Genomic DNA, 26,512 nt, shown 5'->3' on the forward strand with positions numbered 1-26,512 from the left:
CTGGGCCTGGGCCCCATTCAGGCTGGTGTAGGCAGACCTGGGCTGGGCCTGGGCTCCTGTGGTGGTCTGCTGTCCTGAAGAGGTGGTTTCTGCTGGTGGCAGGATGAACCCAGGCCTACTGTGAACCTGGGTCCCAAGCAGGTTGGTGTGGGTAGATCTGGGCCAGGCCTGGGCTCCCGCATAGTCTCTGTCCCTTGCTCCTTTAGCATTACTTTTCTCCTTCAGTGAATTACAAAATCTGTGAAACAAAATTTTAGGCCAGTATTAGTGGGTAGTTTCTCTGACTTTTCCTAGAAGAGATAACCTTCCTAAGCAAAATAATCTCTATCATGGCGGATTAGACCCCCAACTTCCTTAATAAGACTTCTATAGTGCAAGAATTAAAATCAAGAAAAAACAAATGGGATGGATTCAACCTAGAAATTTTCTTCTCAGCAAAAGAAACAATCTGTGACATGAACAGAGAGCCTACGTCTTGGGAACAAATTTTTATACCTCACACATCAGATAGAGCACTAATCTCTAGGGTATATAAAGAACTCAAAATCTTAATACCAAAAAAACAAATAATCATATCAATAAGTGGGCCAAGGACCTGAACAGACACTTCTCAGAAGAGGATATACAATCAATCAACAAATATGTGAAAAATGTTCAACATCTCTAGCAATTAGAGATATGCAAATCAACAGTACTTAAGATTTCATCTTACTCCAGTCAGAATGGCAGCTATTAATAATACAAACAATAAGTGTTGGTGAGGATGTTGGGGAAAAGGCACACTTGTACATTGCTGGTGGGACAGCAAATTGGTGCAGCCAATATGGAAAGCAGGATGGAGATTCCTTGGAAAATTGGGAATAGAACCACCATTTGACCCAGCTGTCCCTCTCCTCAATCTGTACCCAAAGTACTTAAAAACAGCATACTACAGGGACACAGCCACATCAATGTTTATAGAAGCCCAATTCACAATAGCTAAACTGTGGAACCAACCTAGATGCCCTTCAATAGATGAATGGATTTAGAAAATGTGGCATATATACACAATGGAATATTACTCAGCAATATAAGAGAATAAAATTAAGGCGTTTGCAGGTAAACGGATGGAGTTAGAGAAGATAATGCTAAGTGAAGTTAGCCAATCCCAAAAATCCAAATGCTGAATGTTTTCTCTGATGTAAGGAGGCTGATTCATAGTGGGGTAAGGGGGTGGGGAAGCATGGGAGGAATAGATGAACTCTAGATGGGCCAAGGAGTAGGAGAAGAAGGGAGGGCTACAGGGTTAGAAATGATGGTGGAATGAGATGGACATCATTATCCAAAGTTCATGTATGAAGACACAAATGGTATGAATATACTTTGTATACAACCAGAGATATGAAAACTTGTGCTCTATATGTGTAATATGAATTGTAATGCATTCTGCTGTCATATATAACAAATTAGAATAAAACAATTAAAAATTTAAAAAAATAAAATGCTAACTATGTCCTCAGTGGTCATGTCTATATTCCTCCACCTTCTGTTTGAGAGTTACCCCTTCTCTTCCTTGCCTTCTCACCATGACAACCCCAGCCCAGTAATAGTTCTGGGTGAGCATCTGACAAGCTGGACTTACCAGAAACACTCCTTCCTGCCCATGCATGAGAAAAGTTGATTGATGGTGGTGGGACTCAAAGCTGTTATGCAGGTTAAAGGAGGAAGAAGGAGTGGAGAAGGGATGGAAAACATCCCTGGCTCTCATCCCAGCCTTGAAATTTCATGCTTATTGCTCTGGAAGTTTGATAAGAGCCAATACATTCAATGTTTTCTCTACTTTAATTTTAGTTACCATAACATCCCTTGACAAGACATTCTCATGCACTAACCAGTACAACTACTGCTTTAAAATTTACTTTTCTGTATCTCCTGTGTATTCCCACTGAATCAGAAAATTGGATTAATGAAGTGCAGTTAGTGAAACTAGACCAGTGGATTGGAAAGCATCAAAAACACTTGGAGTGTTATTTTAAACACAGATTACCAAGATTCTACCAGTGAGTTTCTGATTCAGAGTATGTGGTAGCTGGGGTAGGGAGCTGAAAATGTGCATTGTTGTTAATAAGGTCATAGATATTGGTGGCCCAGTCTTTACTTTTCTTTATTTTTACTTTTTTTTTTTTTTTTTTTGGTGGTGCTGAGGATTGAACCCAGAGCCTTGTGAATGTTAGGCAAGCACTCTACCAAATGAGCTATATCCCCAGCCCCGGAGGCCTCACATTTTAAGAACTACTGAATTGTATTAATGTCATCAAAACTCCAAACTCTCATATTACATACCACCATGATGTGTTATCAGGATATGATTCAAGGAGCTCGCTTCACAAGTAATTAACAGGTGTGATCTCATAAAAAAGAAAAAACATACTGAAGATATTTATTAAATTATGTTATTGTCAGTTATTGTCATTGTGGAACTACTCAAAGTCTTTAATACACTAAAATGCAACCTTCAAAAGTGAAATATAGCATGAAGTACTTCCCAAATTATCTGATTCTTGAAATCCCCTCTGCTATTGCAAAGCATGTTCTAGAACTAGTATTTCTCAAGAGTTGTATAGAGCATAATTTGAAATGTGAAGATTTTAAGGCAGGCAAATGCAAAAGACAATTTCTGACCATTTCCAGATTAATTATACTTCTCTTCTGGCTATAAACAGGAAGCATTTAAATTGAATAGAGAACTTGGTTGTTTGCACCACTCCTTAATTGGTATGTAGCACAGGCAGAGGGGCACAATGACTGGCATAGGAACAGGTACTATATTCTTCAAAATCTCTTCTCAATAAGTAGGATCCAAGTTTGATCGAGATGAGTACAACAGGTTGGGGAGCGCGTACTAAAATTTCCATTAAATCCAGTTTCTCTCTATATACCAGATTAAAGATGAAATAATTAAAATGGATAAGTAGTTTGGAAAGTCTTTAGAATAAATTATTTTAAGTTAAAACGTCTTAAGGTCTTAATATTTAAATTTATATAAAATTCTTTTCAGCAAACGTTTTGGAAATTTAGGTGTAAATAACTCACTTGGAAGTTTCCTTACTTCATATTGATTTAAAGAACACTGATTAACCCCACCACATGAAATGTTTCTCTGTTTTTGTGTGTGTGTGTGTGTGTGTACACACACACACACACACACACACACATACACACACACACACACACAGCTCATGAGTAAAGAAACTTCTAGAATACTAAGTTTTTGGAATGAGAGAAATGAGAAACTAAATCACATCATATAACAATGAGGTGGGAAAAATAATATCATAGATATTGAGGGAGAATCTGAATATTTAAGTTATGGCTTACAGACTGAGAACCCGAAAGAAGGTAGAGCCCTAGATAGTGGAGAAAATTCCAGAGGGAGTTCCGGGAGCCCCAGTCACATCAGACCTCCTACTTCTTTGACTAAAAGTAAAATGCTGGTCTCTTAGACAAGTCATGATTCTACCAAATTACCAAGGTTCCATTACGAGTCATCAAGGTTTATTTAAGTTGATTCACCTTTACATGATGTCCTGATGGCAAATCTCTAACTACTATAACCATTCACAAAATTAACTGATTTTACTCAGAAGCTCCAACAAATCTAAAGGTTTATAAATCAAATGAGACGTGAGATTGGCAGTTCAGTGGATTTGATAAAACACTTGGAATTAGTTGGGGTTTTTTTTGTGTGTTTTTTTTTTCTTACATTAGTTTCAACACAATAAAAATAAGTTGTTCCAAAGAAAAAATTAATTCTTAACTGATAATTTTTACTTATAAATACTTTTTACTGAAGTCATGTTTTATCTTCTAATGTACACATTTTAGAAGAATAGATGAAAGAAATCTATAAAAATTGAACATATAAATTTAAATATTATTGCAATTAATTTAGAGCAAAGTTAGGTTTTTCTAAATGTTTTAAAATGATATTTTCCCAGAATGAAATAAAGAGGTGGGTGGAGAGTGGAGGATTATGGATTAGTTACCTTTGGGAGATTCCAGGACACTATCAGAATTGGGGAGGGGGAAAACCTGAGCTAAAATACTTAGTACACATAAACCCTAAACCCAAATCTACTGATTGCAGATTCCATTTTCTCAGGGAAGTAATTGGCTTGGAACAATCTTAAATGTCCTTACATTTCTGAGAATTTAGGCAGTCATAACTTTTTTTTTTACCAAAACAAAAATTAAATGAAGAGAAACTTCTACTTCCATTTCAAGATTTGGAGTCAAAGATCTTCTAAAACATAGCTAACATTGTTATATAAAATTCATTTTTCAACAATCCCTGTGTCCATTCCTGAGCATTGTTCTTAGGATTTCAATTCTTAGGTCATAGAAAGCTGAGTTGTGGGTCCTTCATACTGTGGATTTAAACAAAATACATTTGGGGTACAGCATTCAATACATTTCATCTTTTAGTTCTAATTTAGTCCCAGTAGTCCTGGTTTTCCATGATCAACAACCTGGCCAATGTAGGTTCAACATAGGGAGCTTAGTTGTCTCTAAAATAAGATAAGATTTTATATATGTAATATAATAGATGTAAAAACCATTATTTACATAGTGAAACAATAAATAAGGAGTAGTTTTTAAAAGATATATATATCCTAAAACTTCAATGAAACATGGAATGATGAAGTATTATGATAAATCAAATCCCTTGTTTCATCAGACAACACATAGGCCTACAAAGATCAGGACCAGTTTCTTAACTACGCTGAAATGCTTTCATGCGATTACTTCAGGTGGCAGTGAAGTGGTAAGAGACCATAAAGATGACAAAATAATTCAAGAAGCCACATTTCCCACCTCCAGGGCCTTCAAGGGAGGTGGAGAATGAGCAAACAAACAGAAGCAAATATTTCTCTATGGGTGCATATGCAAACACGTATGTATATGCATGCGGATATAAGTGATGGCTCTCAGCAAGGAGACCACAAGCCTGTGCGCTCAGTGGTGGAAAACCAAGCTCATATTTCCAGAACAGAGACACACTGGGCGGCAGCAGGAGGCCTGACAGAGAAGCAGCACTGCTTTGGAAACTGGAAGCACATGTGCAATTGCCCCTCTCTGTAGAAGGATGGTTCTGGCAAGAGACTGCCGTGCAGAATCTAAACCTTTGCAATAGTCACAGAATCAATGGGCAAGCACTTTGTAGGCCCTGGATATGAGCATCTGCGAGGAATGGAAGCAAAGAGCCAGAGAAAAGAGCCCCCAGAATATTCTAGGTCCTAGAATCCAAGGGCAGATTGGGATGTTTTGGTTTTTTGTTTGTTTGTTTTGTTTTCTATATTTTCCATGATCAGAACCCAAGAATTTTAAGATGATATGTGGGTATTGGGATTTGTAAGTTATCCTCATCTCCACGTGCAGCAAGAAATGCAACTGTTACTCATCTTTACATCTTTGTTTCTCAGATAATGGGAAAGTTAAAAGGATTCTTTTTTTTTTTTTAAGAGAGAGTGAGAGAGGAGAGAGAGTGAGAGAGAGAGAATTTTTAATATTTATTTTTTAGTTCTCGGCGGACACAACATCTTTGTTGGTATGTGGTGCTGAGGATCGAACCTGGGCCGCACGCATGCCAGGCGAGCGCGCTACCGCTTGAGCCACATCCCCAGCCCCATAAAAAGGATTCTTAAAGTAACTATTTAGCTAAAACCTCTCTCGTTTTCAGGCAAAGGCATCCTCATCAAGAAAGATAAAAAATTTCTTGGGTTTTCAAGACGATAAGGCTACAAGGTAGAGAGTCATGTCTAATGACCCTTCTCCAGCTTCTTCTCTCTAAGCCAGTGCTCTTTTCTATGCCACTTTATTGAGATACCTTGTCGTACATAAGCTTCGTTAAAATCTTATAGCTACTGGCTGTCACCAATGTGATACACTGTAATGCCATTTTTTTTTAGGAACTCATGTTTTTCTCTTTTAGGGTCAAATAATTTAAATCACATAGTATATAAAATTTAAGAGACTGAAGAGGAGATCTTATCCTGATAAACCTTGAGGGCGTACTAATTCCTGTGAAGTCCACACACAATGAAAGTAGCTTAAACTTGTCCTAGACATAAGGCAGATGGACAAAGAACTTTTGGGGCCTTGGGTATAGACTTTAGATTGATTGTTCAATCAGGAACATGGTTACAACGTAGTCCCCATGAAGGTATATAAAATATTTATTCCATGATATGTTCTTTTTTAAAGTTACAATAAAAAGAGTTCTCTTGCACAATGCCCAGGGCCCACAGGTGACAGTGGCTAAGGAAGAAGCTGAACTCTGTGTAAAAATGAAGCTGAAACTCAGAGCAGGCATTTCAGGTTTGCATATGAAATCAAGGAAACACTATAAGGAAATATGTAGCCCAAGGTTATGAGACATCAGTGATTCATTTGTCAAGAAAAGGAGAAAAAAATCAGAAATTGTTCATTGAATATTATCGGTCTCAAATTTTGCAATAGATTTATGACTTGATTTTAGTAAAGAAGGTAATAACAATGTCACTTAGGATGCTATATTTTATATGTGTAAGTATGTCTGTGGTTAATAGAATTCATCAGGCAGTAGGTTTGGGCACTATTTAAAACATGGGTCAGAGGGGCATTAATTCTATTCAAAGTGTCCATCTGTTGCTGCCCAACTTGCACGAAGGGTTGCATAGCAACCCGTAGTACTGCATGGATATGGTTGGCCTCCCTCTGTTGCTTTTGTTTGCCCTCTGAGAGAGTTGCCCTTGATGGAGAAACAGTAGGTGTTCTTTTATTTATATATTTATTTATTTTTTTGGCTAGAGCTTGGCCTGGTGAGTGGGGGCTCATGATAGCCTGCTGAGCTAGATAGCATTGTGAGGCAATATCTGACATATGAATGTAATTTATCTTCCTGGCATGATTCTTAGTCCCAAACTGACTCCCAAATTCCTAAGACTATGGAAGTATAGCAATTAAAAAGAAAATACCAGGACCTTTTACTTGTATATCCAGGCACAACGCACAGCAAAGCAGGCAGAGAGAAGGTTCTGGATTTGGATTCAAATTTGTGGCACTTAGTCAAAAATGACAGTACTCAATATCAGCATAATGTTAAACATCTGACCCTTTCAACTCTATATACCATGAAAATTGTTAAGCTAAAATATTTTTCAAATAATCAGACATTCTTAAAGTTCTTTTATGCTATATATATCAAATCTAAGTGTTTTCTTGACCATTACTACATAATTTTTGCTGCTCAGTAAATTTTACAATGCATTTTAGCAACTGCCATCTTACTTTAGAAGATGCAAGTCACCTGGATTGCTTTATTTCTAGTATCAGAAGCAGTTTTGGGGTGGAGCAAATAACTCCCATTCATAGACTGAGCATCATGATACAATTATGAGTCACTGATAAATAACACCCTTAATAGATTATTGAAATTAAAGCTATCAATAAAGAATACTTGGGCTGAGGTTGTAGCTCAATGATAGAGCCCTTGCCTAGCATGAGTGAGGCACTGGGTTCGATCCTCAGCACCACATATAAATAAATAAAATAAAGGTCCATCAACAACTAGAAAAAAAAAATTTAAAAAGAATACTTGAAGAAAATCAAGTTTGATTTTTTTTGACAGAATTGAACATTGTCTTTTCAAAAAAAACTATTATATCACATTAATATAAGAATACAATCAGGACACTAGAATATTTTCTGTTAACCAGTTGTTACATTTGGGAGAAGCAGAACATAAGGCTACACAAATATAGGGGAGAAGGCAGGGACAGAGATACACAAGTAGGCACCAAGACATGTCATAAATTGAAGTAGAACCTCGCGGGGAAATGTTACAGGCCCTGTGGTCAAGAGCCTAGGATATGAATTTGGCAGCCTAGGTTCAAATTATGCCTCTGTCATCAACTAGCTGTGTGACCTTAATCAAATCATTTAGGTTGTCTGAGATTCAATGTTTTTACCTGTAAAATGTGATAATTTTTCCTATTTTTAAAATTAAATAGAAACAACTAATGTCAGGTATTAATGTAAAACCTGGTTATGGAAATTCCTCAATACATAATAGTTATTTTTCAAGTAATTTTCCTAAGCATAAACACAACAATCAGAGGAGGCAGTCAGGCTCAGAGACAGGAGCAGAAGTCCTAGAGACTTTACTAAGGTGGACGTCTTCTTGGTCCCTTGAGCATTTTTAATGAGTTTTTGGAACATGTGACATCTTTCTTCTGGTGGAGAGTATTGCTCTTAGAGCTATTACTTAGTACCTTTACTAAGTACTAAGTACTAAGTGCTTATTACTTAGACACAGTCACTCAGCTAAGAATATCACAATGTGAATAAGACCAAAAAACTGAAAAAACAAACCAAACCAACCAAACAACAACAACAACAACAAAAAAAAAAAAAGGAGGAATTCAGGAAGGCATTTTCTTTGAAACCCAAAGAGTTATTCTTATGATACCTAAACTTTTCCAGATTCAGAGTATTCGTTTTTAAGATGGAAATATGAACACCTACCCCCCTGAGGTTATTGTGAGGATTAAATAGAACAATGCATTAAAACAAATCCAAAAGGATTAGACACGGAAGCACTCATTAAATGGAGCCAGTAGCAACAATAAAGGGTATTAAGAGAATTTGGTTTTTTTACATATCAGTTTTATCAATTATAACTCTATCTTTTCATAGTTTTCTCACATTTGTTTGCAGAATTACCTTGAAGAGAAATTTTCCTCCCAGAGAACACAGTTTTATAAAAATAACACAATATAGAAATGCAGTGTTGTAAAAAGAAGCTTAAAACATCTTCTATTTAATATTTCCACTATTTATTACAACTACAGCTTAGTCACTGAAGAAAGTTAGGTATTAAGTGAAATTAGTAACTGAAATCTTAAGAGTATCTAATATACAAATTGATTGTAAGATGTCAGATTATGTACAACATAAAAGAGAAATATATTATTCCTGGTATACTACATTTTATACAGATAGTTCAAAATCTATTTTACAGGCTATATTCAATTTACCTTATATATTTATTTTTTTTTAATTTAAAATGGTAAAAAACTAGGAAGAAACTCTTTTCTTCCTCAAAACAATATGATTATTTGCTATAGAATTTAGATACAATGAACCTCATATATTCATATTACATATATACTCATATATTCAAAAGTTGAAAAGCTTCAATTTGTGTGATAAAAAGGTAGTCAAGATCAGGAATCTCTATTTTTTCCTATAATGTGTTTCAACAGTATTAAAGTTTTATTTTCTCATTATTAAAATATCACATGTCAAAAAGGGGGACATCTTGAACTGAAATCAATTTCCATGCACGTATGAGTTTGTCAGGATGAACCCAACTACTATGCATACCTACAAAGCTCTAATAAAAAAAATTCACATGTCAGAGATAGAATGCAGAAAAGTAGGGAAAGATTAACATGTCAAATGATATAATAATCTTATATAGAAAATTAAAATTTTAACTTTTCATTATTCATATACATATGCTTCCCTTCATTTCACATTTCCAAGATCCCTGTAAGGATGAAGCTGAGCAACAGCTCTCTTCCTATCCCACATTCCTCTCACAGTTGGAGTCTCCGCCCACAACTTTGGCCAGGTACTGGTAAACTTCTAGCTTTTCTCTCTACTCACCCACAAGAGGAGAACTGAGAAGTGATATTCCTGTCTGGTGAGTTCTTCAACCATTTGACACCCTTCAAGTTGCATTAAACAGATGTAGTACCACTGCATTGAAAAGACAATGTAATTCTCTCTCCTTATTTTCTCCCTCCAATTCTCCCAGTTATAAATAGGTTAATGCATATGTGTTGGAGACATATTAATCCTTAATCATCATTGCATGAAGACCATAAAACCTGATCTCAGTTGGGCAAGCTTCTCCATTACCCATATTACAGACGCAGGATTCAACCAGGAAACCTTTTTTAATTTAACATAAATGATGCCCAGCAGGGGTCTGAGGGGTGAAAGACAAGAGTGATTTAACCCTAAAGATTAAATGCTAAAGTAAGCCTCATATGCATACTTGTATCTCTTAATTGAGCAAGATTCTCCCTGAGACAGCGTCCTCACCCAACTCTAGGCAGGCAATGGTAATTGATACAATGCTACCCCAGAGTAGATATGTTGGTTTCTTAAGAAATATATTCAAAAATCACAAAAATGTTATGAAATTGAAGATTAACATTTAACAGTTAAAGTTATCGCTTTATCAAGAGATGACTAGTCAAAATATTCATCTAACTCTACCTGTCTCTCCTTGTGCCTAACTTTAATTAGGGTTTAATGTATACAGACACAAAGCTAAAGAAAATGTATATGTCTTCATCTGATCTTTTAAAACACCTTATGAAGCAATTTTCTTCTACATACAAAGAAATGAGAGTTAAGTAATTTTCCCAACTCCAGAGTTGTAGCTTTAATGCTATTTTATTATATTTTCGTCTTATGTTAGGGGTCTGAAGGTCTTATGTTAGGCCAATAGTCTAAAGAGTGCAAATTATGGCCCTCTTTTAATACTCTGACATAGATGTTCCCAAGTGAAAATTACCTTCACAATCAACTTAAGATCCAGCTAGCTGAGTTGTTCACCTAAGCATTAATTTAAAAAGGTTGAATCATGAGACATATTTTTGCTTTATTAAGAATCATTTGCAGGGCTGGGGTTGTGGCTCAGTGGTAGAGCACTCACCTAGCATGTGTGAGGTCCTGGGTTTGATCCTCAGCACCACATAAAAATAAATAAAATAAAGGTATTTAAAAAAAAATAATCATTTGCAGACTGGGGCTGTAGCTCAGTGGCAGAACACCTGCCTAGCATGTGTGAGGCACTGGTTTCAATCCTCAGCACCATATTGAAATAAACAAATAAAGTCATTCTGTCTATCTACAGCTATGAAACAATTTTTTAAAAAAGAATAATTTCATACATCTGAGTTGTTTTGTGCAGTGATGTGTAGAAGATCCAAGCAGAAAATCTGATCAACATCCTTTAAACTACAGAAAAGGAAACAGGGGCACAAGAATGTAGTAGTAGACTGGTTAGCTAACATACAGTATGTATGGAGGTATGGAGGTGTTATATGTCTTTTTTTCTTGCTGCTCTTAGTGTTTTATTTTATACTGGTTTTCAGTAACTTGACTGTAATTTGCCTTGCTGTGATATTCTTTGTTTCTTCTGCTTGGTGTTTGTGGTGTTTCTTGAAACTCGGGGTTATAGTTTCTGCAAAACTCAGGCAGCTCTTCTAAAGGTATTTCTCCACCCCAACTCCACCCCGGGGAACAACCCAGGCAATTCTTGCACTCTCCTGGCAAATATGTTCTAGAAAGAACCAAGAAACACACATACGAGTTTGAGAATTTAGATTGTGATAAACATCTATAAGGATGACTAGGAGAGAATTCATTGCCATAAGCATTGACCCGTAAACTCAACAGTCAAAGTCTAGGAAAGAATATCATCAACTCCTGCTAGTAGTCTATTGGGATGACTCCTTGAAATTTGTACATCATATGGTTCATGGTAAATGAGGTTAAGATAGAAAGCACAAAATACAGTATAGAAATCTCAAAAGGAAGATGGCTCACAGAGGTAGAAATATTCATGTCACTGGACTGAGATATAAGAACTGAATATCTATCATTAAGACCATAAGAAATGTACTAGTGAGAGAGGGGAGAGATAAGATTTTTTTTGAGAAACACTATTATTTCTCTTTCCTCATAGGCTCAGTTTAACTATGGTAGATGAAGTCTAGTATCTATAGAGGTAATGGGGTCCTGGAATTGCAGAAGCCATGTGGTAGCACTTAAAAGTTGGAGTGAAATTAGATGTACTTCTGGGTTGACTGCTAGGTCCAGAATGACCTGCAAGGTCCTTCTATTCATACGGATCTGTGGCATAGCTCAAGGATTATGAAGAATCTGGGGGCAAAATAACACACAGCATACCAAAGATTTGCTTCAAGTACATGATTCTTAAAACCTGAGATTGGGATAACAAAATACTGATACCAACTACTGGCATGGAAGGTCATTGCCATTTCTTCATTTCCCAAATCTAACTTTCCAGATTCAGGACCTCATGATTAAAGGGAAAACCTGGTTGCTTTGTATAAACACCTTACAACACCACAGAAGTTATTAAATATTCTTCTCATATTTCCTCAAAGCAACCTAAGATTACTTATCATGATACCTAAGTATTAAGAAAGGGGAACATCTGAATTTTTCCTAAATAGTATTTGGGAGGAATTGAAGTGCCTTTATGATAGTTTTGTCAGAGAAGAGAATTATCAAGAACAAATTATAAAGTTTTCATTTAAATTAACAATGGTTAAAATGAATTCTCAAACATACTCATTGATTAGTTCCTTAATCCTTAAATATATAATTCTGATATATAGAGGTAAATCTTGACAGAATCATCTTGATCAGTGGTATAAGAGCCACTGTGGTAAGAAGACCAAGTGAAAGGCAAGAAAATTCCCACGTCCTAGCCTAAATAGATAAATAGAAGAAATACTGAATCTGAGGGCAAATGCACAATAACACTTCCTTAAAAGAATTAAAAGATTACAGAGTAGTGGTCCCTTATGACATCACCATTTCATTTGTCATCAAACAAAACAAAACAAAAACTCCAAAACAGATGAATTGTGTTGGACTATCATAAATCTAAAAGTCCAGCAGCTGATGTGCTAAATTAAAACAACCAGTGTCTCCTGTTTTGCAAACATTGATCTGGCAAATGCATTGTTCTTGAACCCTAGTAGGGAGTCTCCACAAGCATTCACTTTTACATGGCAGGAGAGTAGTACACATTTGCTCTCTTTATCCAGACCTAATGTTAACTCTCTAACTTTCTGTCAAAGTCAAGTCTTCAGGGACTTAGAATATCTTGACTTTATCAGAACATCATCTAGACACAGTATACTAATGGATAATGCTATATGAACCTGTGAACAGAAAGTGTGGAGTATCTTTAGATTACATGTATGTCAAAAATTGGAGAAAAACTTTACAAATATTCAGGGTGCTATCACAATAGTGAAATTTTTAGTAGTTTAATGGCCTGAGACAAATAAGGGCATCATCTCTTAATATTGTGAAATATATATATTTGATTTTTGTTCCTCTTTCTTGGACACGTCTCAGCTCCTAAAACTCTTAGAATCTCCAAGTGAGACTGCTAGTGTCTTCTGTATGCCAGTGAGATGTCTTGTGGCCCCTGGTTCCTAGATATCTGCAGGAGTGGGGCTGGTCACCAGAAAGATGATTAGAGGGTTAAGATTTTCAGCCCCACCTCCCAATCTCCAGGCAGGGGGAAGGAGCAGAAAGTTGATCTGATTGCTGATGGTCTGATTGGTATAATAAATCATGCTTATATAATGGAGTCTCTCTAAAAACAAAGACCAGGGTTCAGGAGAGCTTCCAGAGAGCTGGACAAGTGGGCTTCATGGAAAGTGGTGTAGCAGAGATGCATGGAGACTCTGCACCCTTCCTATCTGCCTAATCCCATGCACCTCTTCCAACTGGCTGCTGGCTGTTCATCTGTATCCTTTGCAATATCATTTATTATAAACAAGCAAACGTAAGTTCAGTGTTTCCCTGTAAGCCACTCTAGCAAACTAATCAAACCCAAGAAAAGGGTTCTAAAAGGCCCGATGTTATAGCCTGCTGGTTTTAAGTATAGACCATAATTTGGGACTTGTGGTTGGTATCTGAAGTCGTGTGAGAGGGGGTCTCATGGAACCAAATCCTTATTGTGGGTTCTGACACTGTCTTCGGATAGATAAGGTCAGAGTTAAATTAGGAGCACCCAGCTGGTGTTTGCTAGAGAGTTCCTTGAGGCATAGAAAACAACCACCACCACATTTAATATCAGAGGTATTATGTTCATGAGTGGTTCATGGGAGTAGGAAAAACATTCTTTTTTTCCTAGTAATTTCTAAAGTAATCCTGCATCTGCTAAGAAAAACACTATATTTGTTGAATTCTCTGGGGTTTTGGAGGTAGCACATAGCACATTTGTTAATGCTAAACCAACCTATCTGTTCAGAAGGTAACCAGCAAGCAAGGTTTCTGTGGTAAATCAGACTGCTGTGAAAGCTTCCACAGAACTCAGATAGCATGACCCTCCAGATCTGATTGTGGTAGGGATAATGATGATGGTAACCTGCCTGTGAAGTCTTGCAAGCCCCAGTAGAAGCAATACAATGCAAACAACTGAAATTTCCACCTCCCACCCCAATTCCAGGCATCATGTCTCCCAAGTCGGAGAAATTCTGACTGTTTGAAAAATAGTTCCTGGTATAGTACTGAGCACTCAATCCTGAGACATCGAAGAGATAAGAAGACTTGACCTACAATAGGCTAAACTTTTGGGAAATGGGAATTGAAAGCTAGCAGATAAATTATTGTTCCTTTCTCTTCCTAAGCAGGCTCTCTTTCGATTCTGTTGTTCACATGATCCTTTGGAGGACAGTCCTGTGAGATGAGTGATCAGATGCACTAGACTACTTAGGAACATTCTCAGTTTGGTCTGGCTTCTGTCCATTATCACTTTCCTTCTCCCTCACACATGCTTCCTGGGGGAAGCAAAGATAGACAACTGTCCTGCTTCAAACTTTTCCAACTCTGAACACTTAACAATCCCCTCCCAATACTCCTTGCCTTGCAAGTATTAAGTATCTCCTAATACCGAATTAACTTGGTGTTCCTACAGGAAACATGTCATTTTATACCTTTGAACATTTACGTGCTCTTTACTCTGTCCATAAGGCCATATTCATTTCCATGTAACTATCCAGTAGTAATTTATCAGGAAGACTGCCTTCTGTGATTTCCTCCTGAGAGGCAGAGGCATGAGGTACAGAAATCCATCATTTACATTACAGGGGATTGTCTGGAATACCCTACACCACCAATGCAGTAGGAACTCTGCCACTCTGTCATGATCCTGAAAGTTCATGACATTTTCCTGCCATGCTCTGATATACATGTGTCATGCTGGTGCCTCCATGACAAACCAGACAGGCATCAGGAGAGGAAATGAAGGAGAGTAAATTCCCTTTGAGAAAATGGAAAGGCTATTTTGAACGTGTTCGTTACCTGGACCCTGGAGTTTGGACTGTTGCCTGAAGTAAAGGAAATCCAGACGGTCCCCTGACTGTGGACAAGAAAGTAAAGGATTCATTGAGAGTAGGTAAAATTCAGGAACATATGCTCTACTTTGGGAGGAAGAAGAAAGCCTGCAACTGTAGATTTCTGGCCCAGACTTTGAGAACTTGGAAAACTACCCAGCAAAGAACCCAAGGTTACATTTTACAAATCAAAGGAACACTGCCCATTATAGCTCAAGTTTCTCATATTTGGTCTGAAGAGTTATCACATTTGCAGTAAATTTCACTTTTCACTTGGGGTAGGATATAAACTGATGCCTCCTTTAGTTCAAGTATTTTTGAGTGCTTTATCCCCACTAACTTGCTGTGTGAGCCGCTTAGATGACAGAGATGAATCAGTCTTTGCTGTCAAGGAGCCTACACTCTCAATGAGACAGAAACAAGTCCTATGGGTAACAACTGGATAACATAAGTGCTATGATCAAGGTATGCCCAGGGTTCTAGGGGACACTGGGCACCATGCCTGGTCCAGTACAAGTGCACAGAGGAGGTCCCACTATGACCCTTGCTCTCTAAAGTACAGCAGGTCAGGAACATTATGGATGATGATCAAGATTCTGCAGCAAGTAGGATCAACAACAATGCATACAAGGGATGTATGTGATCTCAGAGTGTTCTGCTGCAAAAACGCCCAGGTTTAAAGGAAAGGTGGGCCCAGTTATGATAATTTCCAGGGGTCTTTCTCTTTGATAATTTACGTTCTCTTTTCTGCTTTTTTCCAACTTAGTGAAGACTCCTGGGTATGATGGAGTTGTTTCTATCCCCTGTTGACCTTCACTTTCCATTTATTTGGTCCATTTTCTTCTAGCATTTAAAAAAATGATCATTTACAGCTCTGTTGTCTTAACGAGGCAGCCTCTTCTGCTGGTATTTCATAAGTAAACCAATATTTCCCTTCAGATCCAGCACCTGGGATTCTGAGACTACTTTCTTTTAAACTTCCCCCACACCCACCTGCAGAAAACATCTCCCTTCTCTCTCATTACTCATTCTGTTTGTTTAAAGTCCTGTGCATGAATTCTCCTCTGCTGTCCTGTGTGGTAGGCAGGAGGGAGAGATCACTGTCCATCTGGATTCTTGCCTGTGTTCATCCTTTTCTCCCAGGAGTGAGCACACATTATTAAGACTTTAGACTCCTTTGAATTCTGTTTGATATTGAATGGGGTTGTTTACTTCACAGTTCTGGAGGTTCGCACATCTAAAATTGAACAGTTCATAGAGTGGGAGAACTGTATGTGGCTGTAGTCTTAGGCTGGAGTACATTTGGATGGAAGGAGTATATGTCAACCAAATGCAGGTAGCAATGAGCACATGTGCTCTGAAGACAGACGAGCAAATTTGCCTCCTTACTTCCTGCTGAACATAGAGCCTCTTTTGTCTCCGGTTGTCTTCCAGCAAACAAAGAAGCCACTTGGCCACATATAGCTCACGTTTTATTTATTTAGTTCCCCCCTGTAGCGTTTTCAAACCAAGCTGCCCTACACGAAGGAATCATGTCTACTGATTAGCAAGGCCAGACTGTTGCTTGGGAAGTTTCCCTGTGACCTCTGTGACGGATTAATTGTTTGCCATAAGGAAGTCTCTTAACCTTGTGGTATTTCTCTTTATATTTTCCAAATGGAGGATAATAATGCTAAGAAAGAAAAATGACTTGAAACTCACAAATGAGAAGCATCCTTTCAACGTCTTTGTACATATTGAATTCCTGTTACAATAACAGTACTATTTGGTCTGGTTTAAAATAATTCAGGAGAGTTCCAGAACACTGCTCTCTAGACAATAAAACAATTTTTCAAATGTTACCATTTTGTTTAAATGTACTATTTCACTTAATGAGTAATTTGTGATTAAACGCATTTTAATTCTTCTTACTATCTGAATTAGTTTTTAAAAGTAATAAAAATATGATTTTCTTCATGGTAGGAGGTTGATAATACCAATGATATGCCTTGTACAAATGGCAAATAAATATGAAGTCCATTCCAATAGTTTACATCTGAAATATAAATGAACAATACAACTTTAAAATGATAGTGTTTAAGAATTGGCACATGACTGTGTCTTATAGAAAATACTAGTCATAAATGAGCATCCAACACAGGAAAGAAAAAAAAACAAAGGAAAGAAAGTAAGCAGTCTACTGTTATGATGGTTGAAAGATTGGTTGCAATGCCTTTGAATAAAAAAATAGTTTACAAATAAAAAGCTTGTGTCGTGCTTTGGTACCATGAAAGATGCTACACAGAAGTAGTGTTTAGAAAGCTAAAGGAGCTCTATAAATGAGGGTTGACTATAGAAGAACACTACATAGTAATAATGTTTCCAGAATGACCATTGTGTTTGTATGCAATGGCAATCTTTTTACACATGCAGATTTGGATGTTAACATTCATCAAACTGGAAAGCAACTTCAAGCCACTGCAGGGGTGTTGAGAGCCACAGCCAAAGGGGCCCCAGCAAACTTCCAGCTGCCAGCAACCTGCTGCCAGCTGATGATTGGCTCACAGCGGCCCCAGCAACATCTAGCTGATTGGCTCCTCTGCGGTGATGTTCATTGGGCTGTTTCCCTGCCCTTCAGACTGCCGGCTGATGATTGGCTCACAGCAGCCCCAGCAACATCTAGCTGATTGGCTCCTCTGCGGTGATGTTCATTGGGCTGTTTCCCTGCCCTTCAGACTGCCAGCTGATGATTGGCTCACAGCAGCCCCAGCAACATCTAGCTGATTGGCTCCTCTGCGGTGATGTTCATTGGGCTGTTTCCCTGCCCTTCAGACTGCCAGCTGATGATTGGCTCACAGCGGCCCCAGCAACATCTAGCTGATTGGCTCCTCCACGGAGCTGCTCATTGGGGGACTTCTTTGGCTCCGCCCACGCAACCCAGCCAATCGGCCTCAAGAACAGGAGGATTGTGGGAGGTGGTGAGGTTTGTGTGGGGGTGAGAGGCTTGGGGGAAGCCGGTGGTGGCAGTTGGGCTCTGAGGGGTTTTCCCTGAGGAGCTGTTTTGTTTGGCGTTTGTAGTTCTAAAAATAAAGTTTGTTTCTTTTGACAAGTGGCTCCTGAATTGTGTCCAGCCAGACTGCGGGTTGACTATAGAAGAACACTACATAGTAATAATGTTTCCAGAATGACCATTGTGTTTGTATGCAATGGCAATCTTTTTACACATGCAGATTTGGATGTTAACATTCATCAAACTGGAAAGCAACTTCAAGCCACTGCAGGGGCATTTTTAGGAATCAACATTACCGTGACATGGAATACTTTATGTGGCTGTAGTCTTGGGCTGGAGTACATTTGGATGGAAGGAGTATATGTCAACCAAATGCAGGTAGCAATGAGCACATGTGCTCTGATCCAAACTATGGGAATCCACCTTTTGACAGCTGCTTCCCCAACCAGAACCAGACCAGGAACTGCTGGCAGAAATACCTGACTTCCCCAGAGGTAAGACCAGAAAATGACCACAAAGTGGGTGATGTCTGTGTGCAAGTGGCACATTGCATGTGGACGAGCACCTCAGTCCCATGGTTCTCAACCCAGGATGACTGCCAGGCATAAGACACACTTCCTGGGAAGACCTGAACCAGCTCCACTCCACCTCTCCTTTCCTCTGTCCTTCTTCCAGGGTGACAAAGCAGTCCTGGGTACATAGTAGTCCTTACCCTGGGACCCTGAATCATGACTCAACAAAAACTCATTAGAAATGTCTAAGAAAAGATTGGAAAGCATTAGAAAACTCTTATTATAGAAGTTATTGTATTTCAATTAATTTTTTAAACTGCAATGCTACATGCTACTCTTGTATAAAGCATTAGAGACAATGCTTGATCATCTTTGGACAAACTGCTAGTCTGATGAAATAAATTTGTATCTACCTGTATGACCTTTTACTTCTTTTTTAGCCTCTTGAACAGATTCATTGTACTTCAAGTGCAACAATGCCAGCTCAAATTGGTTTATATTCTGTATTTTCACTGGAGTTTTCTTCATTGTTTGCACTTGCAATGTTACTCTGAGTTAAAGCTTTGACATTATAATTTTTTGTAAACTACATTTACATTTAGCTCTTTTCAAGCTATTCACTATTTGTTAACTAGAGAAATAACAGTGACAATAAAAACATGCAAAATTAATAAATGGCAACAATGATATAAAATGGGATGAAAATGCTAGGGGAAATGAACTTATGCTATTAAATGAGCTCACACAAAATGATCAAGCATTCTTATAGTAGATACACATGATTTAAGAATTATTGACACAACATGCATAACTTTGAGGACATTATGCTAAGTAAAATAAGCCAGTTACAAGAAAAAAGAAAAATACCATATGATTCCATTTTAAAAGTTACCTAGAAAAGTCAATTCATTGAAACAAGACATAGAATAATGGTTGCCAGGGACTGTAAGGAGGGAGGGTTTAATGGGTTTAGAGTTTTAGCTTTGAAAGATGAAAAAAGTTTTAATGGATGAACAATTATGGATGAACAATTATACAGATGTAGTTAATAGCAATGAACTATGTACTTAAGAACATCTGGAGCTGGGAGTAGAGCTCAGTGTTAAAATGTGTTCTTAGAACGCATGAGACCCAGGGATAGACCCTCAGCACTGCTCCTGCCCCCATGACACCAAAAAATAAAAAATAAAAAGATTGATGATAAATTTTATGTTATGTGTATTTTACAACAACTAACACCTTTAGGATATCATTATTATTAATTAATATTAATATTATTAATTTAGGATATTGTTATTAATTAATATTAATATTAGTAATAATAATATGGGAGTTCTGTGAAAGTTTTAATAATATCATTGGGGGGAAAAAGTGGCTTCATTTCTTGTTCCTCTGAAACCACTCTGTAGATAACACTGATGGGCCGTGGGCCGTATTCAGACAGTCACTCATGACAGGAACCTTGTGTTGCCACTCCACTCTTGTTCCTTCTCTGGGGAGGAGTATGGATGTCAACAAAGTAGAAGATTTTGAAAATAAAGAAAAATTATTAAAAGGTCTATCTTCCCTAAGGAGTAACTTTTTTTCCCTCTTATAATGATTTCACCTTGTTAGAGAAGAGTGGCATGAAAATACCAGCTTGGATTTCCCCTTGCCTGAAAATATAGAGAGCAAAGAGATTTAGTGGGTCATCTGGCTGCATTTCTTAAGTCTCAGTTACAAGGCAAACAGCCTATAAGAGGCATTGGGCTCACTTCCACAGTAATAGAGCTCCTGGTGTACAGGAGAGTAAGGGTCAATGCCCTAGTTAGTGATGCAGAATGGTCCTCTGTATTTACCTCCAATGGACGAGTAACTTGATACATGAGGAGTCATACAATGTAATCCTGGCCATATGTAGACTAGCATCTTCAAAGTAATCTAGTTGATTATGCATAGGAAGGTTTTGATTGTTATCAGTAGGAATCAGTAGGTAAGGAAAAGTTGTACAAGTAAATTAGTTTAAGAGTTTAAAGTCCTCTTACTATTTATTCTATGTGTATACAGAAATTATTTTTTAAAAAGAAACCTTAAGAAGAAAAATCAGTTTCCAGAACTGCAAAATTCATTTGTGTTGAATGAAAATCATATCTCTTTAAGAAAAAATGTGACATCCTCCCTATTATTACGACAATATAAAGCCCATTTTGTTAAATGTATATCAGGGGGAAAATATCTAATTTAATCTTTCTTACATTGACACTAGTTATAAAACATTTTGAAAATGCACATACAATGAATTTTATTGATAAATGCATATCACTGGAAAATACATTCATAAGCCAACACTAAAACTTTAGTACTTGAAAGAAAATGAAAGAACCTTCCCCTCTTAACCTAGTCACATGAAAGCTACTTCCGTCAGCCAGCAACATTGATTAATTACTAATGCAGAGCACGACATATGTTCTTTGAGTTCAATCAAAATAGAATATCTTGCTCTTGCCTTTAAAGACCTTTTTTTCTAATAAATCTCCATTAACACATAAGCAATGAAACACATTCAGAACTCACAGAGAATGCACTAAGGTTTACAGAATCAATAGGTAGGGAAGTTTAAATAACGGGGCGCCAAAAGGGAGCCCAGAATAGAGTCAGGTTGTACTAGTTTTAGTCTCATTAAAATATCACACGCCATCAAGTTTCCCTGCCCCAAAACATATATAGTCCAATCTCTGTAGATGACCAGAGTCAAGGACTGGTGCAAACACACACAATGAGAGTTCAATCACAGATGGTCTCATGGATGTGCTTATTGTTCCTGCCCTTGGGAGGCCCAGATGAGCTGCCTCAATGGCTTCTGAGGCTGGAGGATTCAGAACCAAAGGAATCAGGAATATATCCTTTGGGTGCTTTGACAGGAAACAGACAGCCTCCTTGTACACTCCCATTCTGGGGAGAGGAGAAGGTTTGTGGGGCTGTGATGATTCACCCATTATGATGATGACCATAGCTTCAGAACTCCTGAAGAGAGACCTGAGCCCCAGTAAGCTGAGAAAGAAAAGCAACAATCCATCCAAGGAAGATCAGCAGAACCAACAGAACCCATGCCCAGTCAAGAGAGCAGTTTGAGCAAAACAATTGACAATTTGAGTAAAGAAGTAATAAGAACAACCCAAGGAATCCAAGTACAGCACCAGGAGACCAAAGATAAGCGACTTAATTATGAGTCAGAGATACAGAGGAGGAGCATGGAAAAATCAAGGGCAACAACTGCTTCCAAAGACATAATGTGAGAACACAAAGAAATTAAAATGAAGAAAGAGATGATACTTGGAGAGCTCCAGGAGACCAAGGGTAGAAATTGAATTTCCATGAGAAAAGGAAAGAAGTGGAAAAAAATAAAGAAAGAAGTAATTAAAGTAATGATAGATATAACTTTCTGTAAGTTGAAGAATAAACTCCTCTAGTCTTCAGGGCAAATTGAGAAAAAAAATTCTACACATGTTGTATACAAATTTTAGTAAAAATTTCTGAACTCTAAAGACAATGAAATATTCTTAAAACTTTCAAACAAAACAACTCAAATGAGAAAAAGAAACTGACAGGCATTGAGCTTCCATCAGCAATATCTGAGAGTAGAAGACACTGAAATGACACATTTAGACTAAAAGGGAAGTTATTGCAAGCTATCACATCAAAACTTTTTATAAACCATCTTAATTAAATATGATATTGGTATAAAATAGACAAATATCTGTAGAAAAGTCTAGTAATTCCAGAAATAAACCTATATACATAAAAAAACAATATATGATAAAGGTAGAAGTTTAACTTTTTAAGAAAATAACATACCTGGTCACTGGTTTGTACAATTATATTACAAAAAATCAAAACAAAATTCCAGGTTAATGAAGGAACTAAATTTTAAAAAATCTGAACAAGATATTTTCAATTCAGATGACAGACACAATAACTAGTATTCATAGCAAAATAAACTAGAAATAACATGAATGTCCATCAATAGGGAAATAACGTGAAAACTTATGGTCCATATTTCAAAGATTATTATAAAGCCTTTAAACATAAGTTAGAGTTATGTTAATTGACTTAAAGGATTTTTTGCTAGTTATGAAGTAAAAAAAACAAACAAGAAAACAATAAAACTCCAACAGAAAAAGAAAAGATTATACTCAAATTTATAGAAATTTGAAAAAAGTGACTACAACTATTATTGGAAAGCAAGAAAAGGTATGTGTTTATCCACTAATGTGAAAATTTTCAAGTGTTACTTTTTTTATTGAAAGTATCTAGATTGTTTAATTCAAATTCAATTGAATCATAAAGGAATCAGATGCAAACTCCTATTTTTTTTCTGCTTTAGACTCTATTTTACAAACAAAAGAATCAAATAGAAAAAAATAACTAAAGATTATATTTATAATGCTTATAAAAGAGGTCTTAATTTTTGAATATGACCTTTCTCGGATACCCAAATTGTCCTGTTCAAAAATACACATATATCACATTCTTCTTGGTGTAACTCTCTGAGCTCTATAAATTGCACAGAAATCTGTGCTCCAAGAGTTCCTGGCATAGTTAAAATCTCTTTATCTTTGAAACCCTTAGATACAGATACTGGCATCTTGTGAACACTGCTTCTACCTTCACCAGCAATTCAGACACATTGATACAGCACACAGCATGTGTGTGATTTTTAATGTGCTTATTATTAGTCAGAATAGACATGGCTATGCTGCCATAACAAAGTGACCCTGGATTCTCAATGTCTTATCAAAATCAAGGTTACTATATGTGCCTCAAGGTTTCACTCCAAATAGTCATTCTAAGACTCTGGTTCTTGCAAGCCCAATTGCCTTTATGGAACACATAGCCTGGGAAGGCCCCATGAAGAGCCTTTATTTAGCAGGGAAGAAAAGGTGTAGAGGTTCCCTTACAGGAAATTAAGACCTTCGGCTTGTCTGCTCTTGACTTGTTGGACAGACTAATCACATGTTGCCACCTGATAATGACAGGCTGTGAAGGAGACTTGCCCATGTGCTCAAAAGGAGGTAGAACTAGAACTAGCTGATCCCTTGAATTCTTTACCAGCATTTTTTTTGACAATGCAGATTTTGTTTGTGTTTACATTTTGCTAAGATATGAGCCTAAGCCATAGAAGACAGTAGTGGAGGGAAAAGCTACAAAATAAATGTATTTGATAAAGAAATTTTTACAAAGGGAATTTAGATGCCTGCTGAAAAGAAAAGAAATGGAATGTTTCCTGGTGGCAGCTCTAGAAGAATTGGATGCTATTTAAGTAACAAATAAGGTATGGAATTAGGTTATAAAAACAATGTGTAGGAATTGCAAAGGAGGGACAAAAGCGGCTAATAAAGATAAAGGAAGCAGAGAAGGCTGCTATCAAAGTGTCGCAGCACAATATGACATTTCCAAATAGTACGGTGGAAAAGAACAGAGCTGAATACGGTTTGATTGCTCAAACTGACAGTAAGCAGCTGTGGCTGCCACTGAGTCCTCTGTGTATGGCACACCCTGAGTACTGTGCTGTAATTTGGCATCTCACATCTTAGGATTTAGCTTGAAGTCAGGCAGTTACCTACAGCCAGAATTCTGAATAAGATATTCGTTTGCTTTTTACTTGAAGTATTGAGATCTTCCTGAAGTTCTTTCTTTTCTAAAAATACCCGTTACACAAGCATAACAAGAGAGTTCACATATGTCCTTGAATTAACTGCAACAAATACCATATTGTCATTTTTCAGAGCTATCATCATTCCACTTCATACCCTGTAATTCAGGCAACATGCATGATAGAGATCTTTCCAGTGAATTATGTCAATAAACAACAAAAACCAAGAGCACATTTCCCAGGAAAATTAAATGCTAACAGGATATATCTACTCATTGCTTATATTAATAATATATATTATATATTATTGCTTATCTTAATATAATCCAAATCTTTAAAATGCATATACACCTTGTTACCCACTACTAATGTATTTTCCTTATCATAGGTGACTAGCTTTTCTCCTACTATAATTATTCTAAATTATGTTTAATATATTGCTTGTCATTTGCATCACATAAATTTTATTAATCATTTACATAAATGTGGTATTATTATAGCAACATTTTTTTTAAAAAAAACATCCATTAAGTTCACCATGGAATCAAATTTGACAATATATTCTAATATTTTATCATGGACAAATTTATGTAAGTGGTGATGTTTAAACACAGCCATTTGAGCAGAAAGATCAGTAGAGGAAAAAAAAACAGGGAAGGGAGGAGGGAAAGAGGAAGTATTAGGGGCTGAATTAAAACAAATTATATTTCATGCCTTTATAATTATGCCCAAATTAATCCTAATGTTATGTATAACTAAAAAGAACAATTAAAAAAAAAACAGAAAGATCAATAGAGGAAGGAGATGGAAAAGAGAGGAAGAGTGGGAAAGTTAGGGAGGATGGGGGTACTGAAAGGGAGAAATCAAATTCCATGCATGTATGATTTTGTCAAAATAAACCCAACTACTATGTATAACAACACTGCTCTAATAAAAAAAAAACAAAAATAATAAATGAATAAATACAACCATTTGAGAAATCAAATTGAAAAAGAATTAAGTATTGCTAAAAGCACATTTTCTGAAAAGTAAATTTTTAGGAAAAGAGCCAGAACCTGCTATATCAGTGAAGCAAAGCTCTAAGTAACAACAGGGAGGTAGACACACACTTGCTATTTCTAGCACATCATCCACATGATGAGGAACTTAAAGTAATGGAAGTATTTAAGTGAAAATTAAGAATTGGAGAGAAGTTCAGTGGATTGGACAATGGAAAATGAAGGGAAGGGAGGAGGAAGAACAAAGGAAAGTCAGTGGAATAAGTCAGACATAACTTTGCTGTGTACATCTATGAATTCACCACAGTGTACATCCACAAGAAATTAATTTAAAAATAACTATGGGAAAATGGCAAAAAGACAAATAGAGGGAAGGGAGAAGGACACGTACTGGGGACTGAATTAGAACAAGATATATTCCATGCTTTTATAATTATGCCAAAATGGATTCTACTGTCATGTGTAAAGGATGACTAAATGATTAAATGAAATACAAAGCCCAATGAAAAATAAAAAGAGAAAATGTGAACTAAAAGAAAGAATTTGAGTTTTTTAATTATCTGTTTAAAAAAGTAGGATCAATACAAATAAAATATCACTCCTTAGATGTAACTATTAACATTATTTTTCACTAAGAAAAATTGGCACTTAGCCATTGTAATTTAGAATACACAAGACATCCTTTGTAGATTCTTCTCCTTATCTAAATACCTTCAATTATGGTGTTCCTAAGTTCTTCAGCACTCTGTCTTACTCCTATACTACCTTCATTCTCATCAAACTCCTAGGGAGAGAAAATCAAATCCCAGGCTTTTAATTGCTATTTGTGTGCCAATTACTTTTAAATCTTACAGCTCTTGATTGAGTTTTCAGCTATCAGGACGTCCACATCTCACTTCCCAACAGGTGGGTCAAACTCAGTTGCTTCTAAATTGATCTGACATCCTCTATCTCCCTCAACCCTAAATTGGCCTGAAGAACCATGCTCCAGCCAGGTGCATAGTGCACGCCTATAATCCCAGCAGCTCAGGAGGCTGAAACAGGAGGGAGGATCATGAGTTCAAAAGGGCCTCAGCAACTTAGTGAGGCCCTAAACAACTCAGTGAGACCCTGACTCTAAATAAAATACAAAAAAGGGGGCTCAGTGATTGAGTGCCCTTGGTTCACACCCCAGTACT

The sequence above is a fragment of the Spermophilus citellus genome (genome assembly GCF_964194105.1).
Source record: "Spermophilus citellus genome assembly, chromosome: 1".
NCBI lineage: Eukaryota > Metazoa > Chordata > Mammalia > Rodentia > Sciuridae > Spermophilus > Spermophilus citellus.